The sequence below is a fragment of the Channa argus genome, chromosome 1 (assembly GCF_033026475.1).
Source record: "Channa argus isolate prfri chromosome 1, Channa argus male v1.0, whole genome shotgun sequence".
NCBI lineage: Eukaryota > Metazoa > Chordata > Actinopteri > Anabantiformes > Channidae > Channa > Channa argus.
In genome coordinates this window covers 8,493,723-8,502,375 of record NC_090197.1, presented here as the reverse complement: position 1 = coordinate 8,502,375, position 8,653 = coordinate 8,493,723, and the positions used below count along the sequence as shown (strand labels likewise).

The window sequence follows — 8,653 nt, the reverse complement described above, 5'->3', positions numbered from 1 at the left end:
GTTTTCCCTGTGAGATTTTTCTTCAGGGCTTCATTTTCATTTTTCAATGTTTGAAGAGTTTTCATCATTGTTACATTGTTTTCTTTGAGTGTTTGAAGAGTTTTCTTCTTGTGGAAATGATCAAAAGCTGAAAATCAGTAAATGTTAGTTCTTTGTAATATACAGTGATGACAATTTGTTATTTACTGTAGAAGAAACACCTTCAAATATTACATCACAGTGATGATGTTCATTTATTAAGAATTCACTGAAAAGAGTTTTGCTCCAAAAGAAGAAATAGTCCTATTTGTTTATTTATTTATTTTTGCTGATCTCCCAGATGTGAAAAAACCTTGTGCTTTATCATATTCAAAGTAATACTACGTGAATAAAACTGTACAAGCCCTGTAAAATTGTTATTGTGTTTTTAGAAGAAAATCCTGTTTATTTAAAAAATGTTTGGATCTTTAAATGTTTGCAACATCTCACATTGTTTGTGACATTAGTTTTCTACAAACAGCATTGCTCCATGTTCTGCATCCTGTACTGAGATTGTTAATGGAGCTGATGACTAAAGCTTCACTGTATTACAAACTACAATTACAAACATAACGTCCAGTTTGTGCTGCTTTCTCACATATACTTTTGTGAGGGTTGTTGCAGGACTGATCAAACCAACACTTCAGGTCAACAGCTCCTGCTTTCTCCCCCATCCTCACACAGTCCTCTCCATCAGGATATTCCCCATTGGTTCCTTTCCAGTTGTCTGGCTCTTTTCTTATCCAAAAAGTCAAACTAAAAGATGTGGAACACAGATCAGGGTCAATAAAACTGGTAAATCTGAGATTAAAAATAAACATGTTTTTACAACAGTTAAACCTTGTGCCCAGTTCTGATCCGTCCACCCACAACCATCTGCCTTCTTCCTGTGAGTCTGTCAGTCCGATCCAGAACTTGTCCTGTTCTTCATTAATTTTGTTTCTCAAACGTTCCTCCAGGAATGACTGAACAATCAGAGGTGGTGAAAATGACTCTGTGACTTTTCTGTGCTGAGATAATAAAACTTATGTGATCAAATATGTGAGAACATGAAGCTGCTGCAGTGTTTTATACCTGCTCCTCTCTGCTGTCGATCTTAACCAGATCTCCTCCATGATGGACACATTCTTCTCTGCTCTGCTTCCAGGATGAAGGTTTGTTGGAGAAATAATAACACTTTCCTCCATGTAGCTCCCAGCCTTCTTCACACTTCTGACATGGTTCATCTGTAAAAGTTTACAGCAAAGACATCAGTCAGGTGACACAATCACTCTTTATGTTTGATTCACATAGAGAGAGAGTTTGAGTTTTAACTGAGACAATCAGAGAAACTGAAGTTTTCTCTTTTACAGATGCAGTTTTACTATCTCACAACTCCAGTTACTGCAGTATACAGTCTGAACTAGTGCAACATAAATACATCACTGACTGACTCACTGTGTCTGTTATTTATCACTGTTTATTAATCATCTGTGAAAGTGAAAAAGACAAATCCATAATTTACTAGTATTAACTTCAGTAGGTTCTGGACACATAGGCTGCAGCCTGGTGCATTGATTTATTTCAGAGAGATGTTCTGTTATGAAAGAAGATAAATGACTGATTAAAATTAATTCTTTTCATCAGAATCATCACTTTTAGATGAACCTTAACAGAAAAAACAAAAACAATTAACATAAGAACAAATAAGTAGAAACCAAATAAAAGGTTGATAAAATAGATTATTGTTGATCATCTGTTGGAAATAAACTAAAAATTGTCTTTTTTTGAAAACTCCAAATTAAATCTGGAGTTCACCTGGTAAAGTTATGAGACAGTTTCAAACCCTGACAAACTGACCTGTGAGATTTTTCCTCATGGCTTCATTTTCATCTTTCAGAGTGTGAAGAATTTTCTTGTTGTGGAAATGATCAAAAGCTGAAAATCAGTAAATGTTACTTCTTTATAATATACAGTGATGACAATTTGTTATTTACTGTAGAAGAAACACCTTCAAATATTACATCACAATGTTGTTGTTTTCCTTTCTGCTTATCCTGTGAGTTCAGCGTCACCACAGCGGATCATTGTCCACATGTTGATTTGGCACAATTTTTACACTGGATGCTCTTCCTGACACAACCCTCCCCAATTTCTACTGGGCTTGGACCAGCACTGCACAGCTGGGGAGGGGTATGGGCTGTTAGGGGTTCAGTGTCTTACCCAGAGACACTTTGACATATAGCCAGGGACAGGGATCAAACCCCTGACCCTGTAGTCTGTGGAGCACTGCCTTTACCAACTGAGCTGCAGATGCCCCAAATATTACATCATAATGATGATGTTTATTTAATAAGAATTCTCTGAAAAGAGTTTTTGTTCCAAAAGAGCAAATTAGTTTATTACTTACTGCTGCTTTATCATTTTTAAAGTACAACTACATGAATAAAACTGTACAAACTCACAGAGACGGTAAATAACAATGGCAGCAGCTGCCAGGAGACCACTGAGAACCAGCAGGGCGACTCTCTCTGATGTGACCTTTGACCTTCTGTTTGCAGCAGCTTCACCTGTTGAACATTTAGAGGAGACACATGTGAGAACACAGAAGAGTTCAGAGGGTGGACACAGTAACATCAGCAGCTCTTCTATAAAATGCAGCCGTCATCAGAAATGATAACAACCTTCTGATTTTACCTCATCAAACACTGTCCATTGAAAAAGGTTCAACCCTAAATCTGTTTTCTCTGGAAGGGTTCAGTTTGTTGCTGCTGATTGTTTCAAATCAAGTTCTGAGGTTGAACAATGGAGACACTTCTTTTTACTCATTGTATTAAAAATATTGATTTTCCACCTCAGCACTGAAACACACATTTTTATTCAAACCATTTTACTAATAACACAAACAGACAATTGGACAATTTATCCTGTAGCTCTTTCAGCTGTTAGTCTCCATGACCATCACCACTGTGACTAATATTCATTGATTCATTTCAGATTCCCTGTGGTGGCCTACAGAGACCAACTGATGAAAACTGTTACTGTCCAAATACATATGAGGACAAACGGGTGTCTGATACTAAACCCCTCATTAATCAGATGAGGAGCAGGACATTGATGCTGGAAGATTTTATTCCCTTTAGAAATATCAAATATTTTGCTTGTCATCTTTTGATCGTTCTTGTTTTAATAAGCACTGATTTGTCTTTATTTGTTTGTGTAATGGTTATTAGGTTTTTGTTTTTATGTTCTCAGGTATTTTTCTCAGACAGAAATAAATTAACAATTAAATAAAGTTTTAATTTAATCAGCACAACCTTGAAACCTGTGCAGTAAAAACACTGACCTGCTGTTTAATGTTCTTTTACTGTGAGCTCCAGGATGTGACTTTATTAACTTCAAACTATGGTCTTAAAGAAGAGGAAGTTCATTTTTTAAATGGTTTTAATCTTGTGGAAGTATTTCTGTTTTCAGTACCAAACATTTTAAAGTTTAACTTCTATACTCTTTAAGCTGAAAGATGAAGTTTATCCAACAACAGCAGAAAACACCTTGTTTGGTTTCTTCTGCTGTTTGACTGTGATGATATTAATAGTTTATATGAGCACATCTTTAGACGCCCTATCACGCTGCTGTTTGTGTGTTTGATAGTCAGACATGGACTGGTCATCTGGCTGCTCCAGGTTCAGTGAGCTGCTGCTGCCTGTAATGACCCAGTCACATCGTGCTTTGACCAGCTCCATTCTCCTTCTCCAAGTCTCACACACACACACACACACAGACACACAAAGCTTTGCAGCTGGAGGCAAAACTGTTTTCTAACATTACTTGTGCAGTAGCCACCTTCCAATCTGCATCAATTCAACAAAACATGAACAGCAGAGTGAAAAGGGAGAAAGACAGGGACAGAATCTTCTGTTGGAGACAGAGACAAAAGGACACAGCAGCAGATGAACAGGCAGCAGTAAAAAAACAACAGGATCAATAAACAGCAGCTGTTGACTCTATTTGCGAGAAAAACATTTTAAGGGGAACGAGAATTAAACAACCTTTTAATGTTTGATGTACAGAACATTACTGAGTTAGTGTAAGTGCTGAATTGTAGGTATAGTACAGTGGTAGAAGAACTAATACTAATAAAACTGTGAAAATACTCCATTACAACAACAAGTCCCACACTTGTAGGTTTAATCAGGAAAATGTACATAAGTATTAAAAGTACTGAAAATATCCACTGTGACTTTTATACTATTTAATATCGTGGTCGTAGTTTTACTCATGCAGAAAGTATCAGCAGCACTTTACTGTTGTAGCTGAGGTGAATTTTAACAATCTTGTGCAGGACAGTGGGTGAATAGTTTACTTTTATTAAGGATTAATTTACTGATCAATTTCTCTTTTGATCGTCCAGTTTCTAAAACATTCACACCTTCAAGGTTTGTTTTAAATATTAAAAATAGCAAAGGAAAATAATTATTAGATTTCCTGCATCAAAACCAACAGTGTCAGTCGACCTCACACATCACAACCATCGTCCTTTACAAAGACTGAGACTAAAAATCCGGTTAATTGACTCACTGATCCTCAGTCAGCTGCTTTTCTCTGTCTCTTCATTAATGTGGATTCTGACTTAAATTCACTCGATGCTTGTTTCCCTCCCAGTTCTTCTTCACACTGACTTACCGTCACATTCCTGCTTGTTGCCTTCTCTGTAGCTCATTGTGCTCAGTCTTCAGGATCCTGCCTTCAGTGGAAACTTTCTCTGCAACAAAAAAAAAAAACACCATTTGAGAACATTTAACAAATATCTGACAGACTGGGGACCTGTCCAGTGTGTCCTCCTGGACAGCTGAAATCATGAGCATCATATTCAGAACTCACCTTTCTTCTTCTTCTCCCGTGTTTTTATTTTAAATTAACAGTCATGTGAAGCACATATCAACACTTCACAAAATGAGCGTCAGTGTCGCAGTTTACTGTAGAAAAAGTATTGATGATAATCTACTTCCCCAAACACGAGTTGCTCAAGTGTTTGAATTAAACAAGTTTTAACAGTTTATGTTCTGCAAAAACAAGGTTTATTGTGACATTTATTACGTGCTGCCACTTTTTGTTTTTTATGTTTGTCTTGACCATAACACTTCTGCTTTTTTACTCATGAAGGGAAAAACACAAAGTCTGTAAAAAACGACTTCATCACTAGTAGATGTAACCATTTAAGTTGTTTACCTACTAAGTACTTGCTTAATATGTAGTTAAAATACAAAAGTGTAAGTACTCCACAAAGTAACTTCGATTTTGTTGATACCATGTATGTGAACATTTAGTCCAGAATTTTTGGACATGTGTCTCATAAAGTTTCTGCTCAATCTTGAGCTTGTTCTCAGTCCCATCTGTAGCAGTGGACACAGGTCCACCTTAAAGGCCAGTCTACCTTAAATCCTGATGAAGCTTCAGGTGAGGCTTGTTAGGCTTCCCCCCTCCCTACAGGTCAGCCAGTCCCACATGGGACAGGTTTCTCTTCAGCTCCTTGGTCCCAGTGTGTGTGTGGAACAGACACGTTAGACAAACTGTGGATTTGTGTGTTTAAGGTAAAACCTGTTAGCAGCCATCTGTTCTAGTCTGTTTGGGTGAAGTTGTGCTGTGGTGTGTTCTCTGATTCTTGATCACGGCCACATTTATTAATTTACCATCCTGACCTCAGTCCACCACAACATTCAGACCACCAGGTGGTTATAGTTCTGACTGATCAGTGAATATCTCAAACCTACACAGTAAAAACACTGACTACTGTTTCCACTTAGTGAACTGACTTCATTAGCTTCTAACTATGGTCTTAAAGAAGAGGAAGTTAATTTTTGTTCAGTTTAATGTTGTAGAAGTGAGAATGAGGTTAGCAACAAGCTTTTTAAAGTTTGAGTCGACACTGAAACACTTTAAAACTTGACCCCTGTTACTGAAAGATGACGTGTTTCACCAACAGCAGCAGAAAACACGTTGCCCTGTTTCTTCTGCTTCTTGACTATGATAATAATTTATATGAGCTCATCATTTTTTAACCTCACATATCACTTCAAAACAAATCTACTTTTTATATAGTCACTAAGAGTCTGTCACACATAGCTTCATACAATAGCTGAGACAGTAAGAAAAAAACATGAGCATTTTTACACAGAACTCACATTTAAATTTCTCTCTTCATAAAGTTTCTATCAACATGTCCCTTTAACACTAAGAGACTGTCAGTGTCAAAGATCAGTTTCCTGTCAAAAAACACTTAAAACTGATGGTAAAGTCAAAGATGGACAAGAAACTACTTCCCCAAACTCAGGTTTATGCTGTTTCTTGCTTCACACTTATTTATTATACAATATTTTTATTTAGCTTGTAACTAAATTGCTACTTTTTTTTTTTACGGTTGTTTTGACCTTCTTTACGGACACGAAGCCTTTTAGTTTTTAGTTAGTCAGTACTCAAACAAACTGGGAAGTAGTTGCTAACAAACTGCTCCAGTAGTGGTTGATGTACCCATTTAAATTCATTTCCCAAGTTAAAGTACTAGATGCTCCAAAATGTACATGTTGTACCATAGTAATTCACAAAGAAAACTAAATATTTGAAATATTAATAATGTTGATACTATGAATGTAAATTGTGGTTCAGATTTGTTCCACATGTGTTTCATAAATAAAGTTCCTGCAGAAATCTGTTCAGGTCTTGTTAAATGTAATATTCAAGCAGAAAACCACTTCAAAAACCAGATTTCTGAATATTTATTTATGTTTTTTTAGTTTCTACGGCTGAAACTTCTCAAACCAAACCCACAGGATTGTTGTACTCATAGTATAAATACTCACATTCACTACACACAACATGATACAACATTTTATATCTACAGTAATTTATGTCTAAATCATTGTATTGTTTTTATGAACTGTAGCATCTTTGTCTAAAGGTTTGCAATGGAACATTTTCAAGTTTTTAAAATGAAAACACAAAAAATTAGACTGTGTGAACAAACATATTATTAGAGCAAAGCAGGCTGTTGGAACGCATGTTAAAAACATCACTAAAAGTCTGTTGATTCTTCAGTATTTGTCTTTGTCCTCTGGTCTTTTTTTACATGTGGTAGTTCTTTAAAATGTACTCGTCTTTGAAAACTGCAGTTTTTTCTGTGCATCAAGAGATTTAACTGGTTAGAACATTGGTCATCAGCTCCAGCTTTTCACTGACTGAACAAATGATGTCTTCAGGTTATAAAGTCAGACAAACTAAGAGAAACTTTTCTTGTAGAGTCAAACTCTGCACAAACATCATTCTGACCACAAAACAGAAGCTAAACATGTTTCTGACTGAAGGGAAACTGACGTTTATGCAGATTTTGACACTTTAAGCTTTTTTTGATCTGCAGAGGAAACAGAACAACGTTTCTCTGTGCTCATCTTAAGTTTTGAAGTTTAATGTGTGAATATATGATTATGACCTAGAAACCAGTTCATCATCAAATATGCAACTTAGACAAGTTTGATGTGGAAACTCAAAGGCCCCGATTTAGGCATAAAGTAGGAGACATTTTGTATATTCATAGATATGAGATGTTGATGTGACTTACAGAATTTTTACAAAAGGTCACAGAATTTCTTTAGTTAAAAAAACATCAAACTGAGTATTTTTAGTTTTGACTGTGGATCTTTAAATGTTTGCAACATCTCACATTGTTGGTGACATTAGTTTTCTACAAACAGCATTGCTCCATGTTCTGCATCCTGTACTGAGATTGTTAATGGAGCTGATGACTAAAGCTTCACTGTATTACAAACTACAATTACAAACATAACGTCCAGTTTGTGCTGCTTTCTCACATATACTTTTGTGAGGGTTGTTGCAGAAGTGATCAAACCAAGACATCTGGTCATCAGCTCCTTCTTTATACCCCATCCTCACACAGTCCTCTCCATGAGGATTTTCCCTACTTTTTCCTTTCCAGTCGTCTGGCTCTGCACTTTTCCAAAAACTCAAACTAAAAGATGTGAAACACAAAGATCAGGGTCAATAAAACTGGTAAAACTAGTAAAACTGAGATTAAAGATAAACAAACAGGTTTTTACAACAGTTAAACCTTGTGCCCAGTTCTGATCCGTCCACCCACAACCATCTGCCTTCTTCCTGTGAGTCTGTCAGTCCGATCCAGAACTTGTCCTGTTCTTCATTAATTTTGTTTCTCAAACGTTCCTCCAGGAATGACTGAACAATCAGAGGTGGTGAAAATGACTCTGTGACTTTTCTGTGCTGAGATAATAAAACTTATGTGATCAAATATGTGAGAACATGAAGCTGCTGCAGTGTTTTATACCTGCTCCTCTCTGCTGTCGATCTTAACCAGATCTCCTCCATGATGGACACATTCTTCTCTGCTCTGGTTCCAGGATGAAGGTTTGTTGGAGAAATAATAACACTTTCCTCCATGTAGCTCCCAGCCTTCTTCACACTTCTGACATGGTTCATCTGTAAAAGTTTACAGCAAAGAGATCAGTCAGGTGACACAATCACTCTTTATGTTTGATTCACATAGAGAGAGTCTGAGTTTTAACTGAGACAATCAGAGAAAGTGAAGTTTTCTCTTTTACAGATGCAGTTTTACTATCTCACAACTCCA

The 8,653-nt window shown here is 36.5% G+C and overlaps 2 long non-coding RNA genes across 2 annotated transcripts; both read right to left on the bottom strand.

The window, feature by feature from the left end:
• Positions 1–523: 523 nt before the first annotated feature.
• Positions 524–1,180, bottom strand: LOC137101652 (uncharacterized). Its single transcript, XR_010911090.1, has 2 exons — positions 859–1,180; positions 524–774 (listed from the first exon to the last, which is right to left on the bottom strand). It is a non-coding gene; the product is annotated as an uncharacterized lncRNA (long non-coding RNA).
• Positions 1,181–1,756: 576 nt separating this feature from the next.
• On the bottom strand, positions 1,757–4,976 carry LOC137101608 (uncharacterized). The gene is made up of 3 exons (XR_010911081.1): positions 4,879–4,976; positions 4,681–4,759; positions 1,757–2,567 (listed from the first exon to the last, which is right to left on the bottom strand). It is a non-coding gene; the product is annotated as an uncharacterized lncRNA (long non-coding RNA).
• Positions 4,977–8,653: the final 3,677 nt, after the last annotated feature.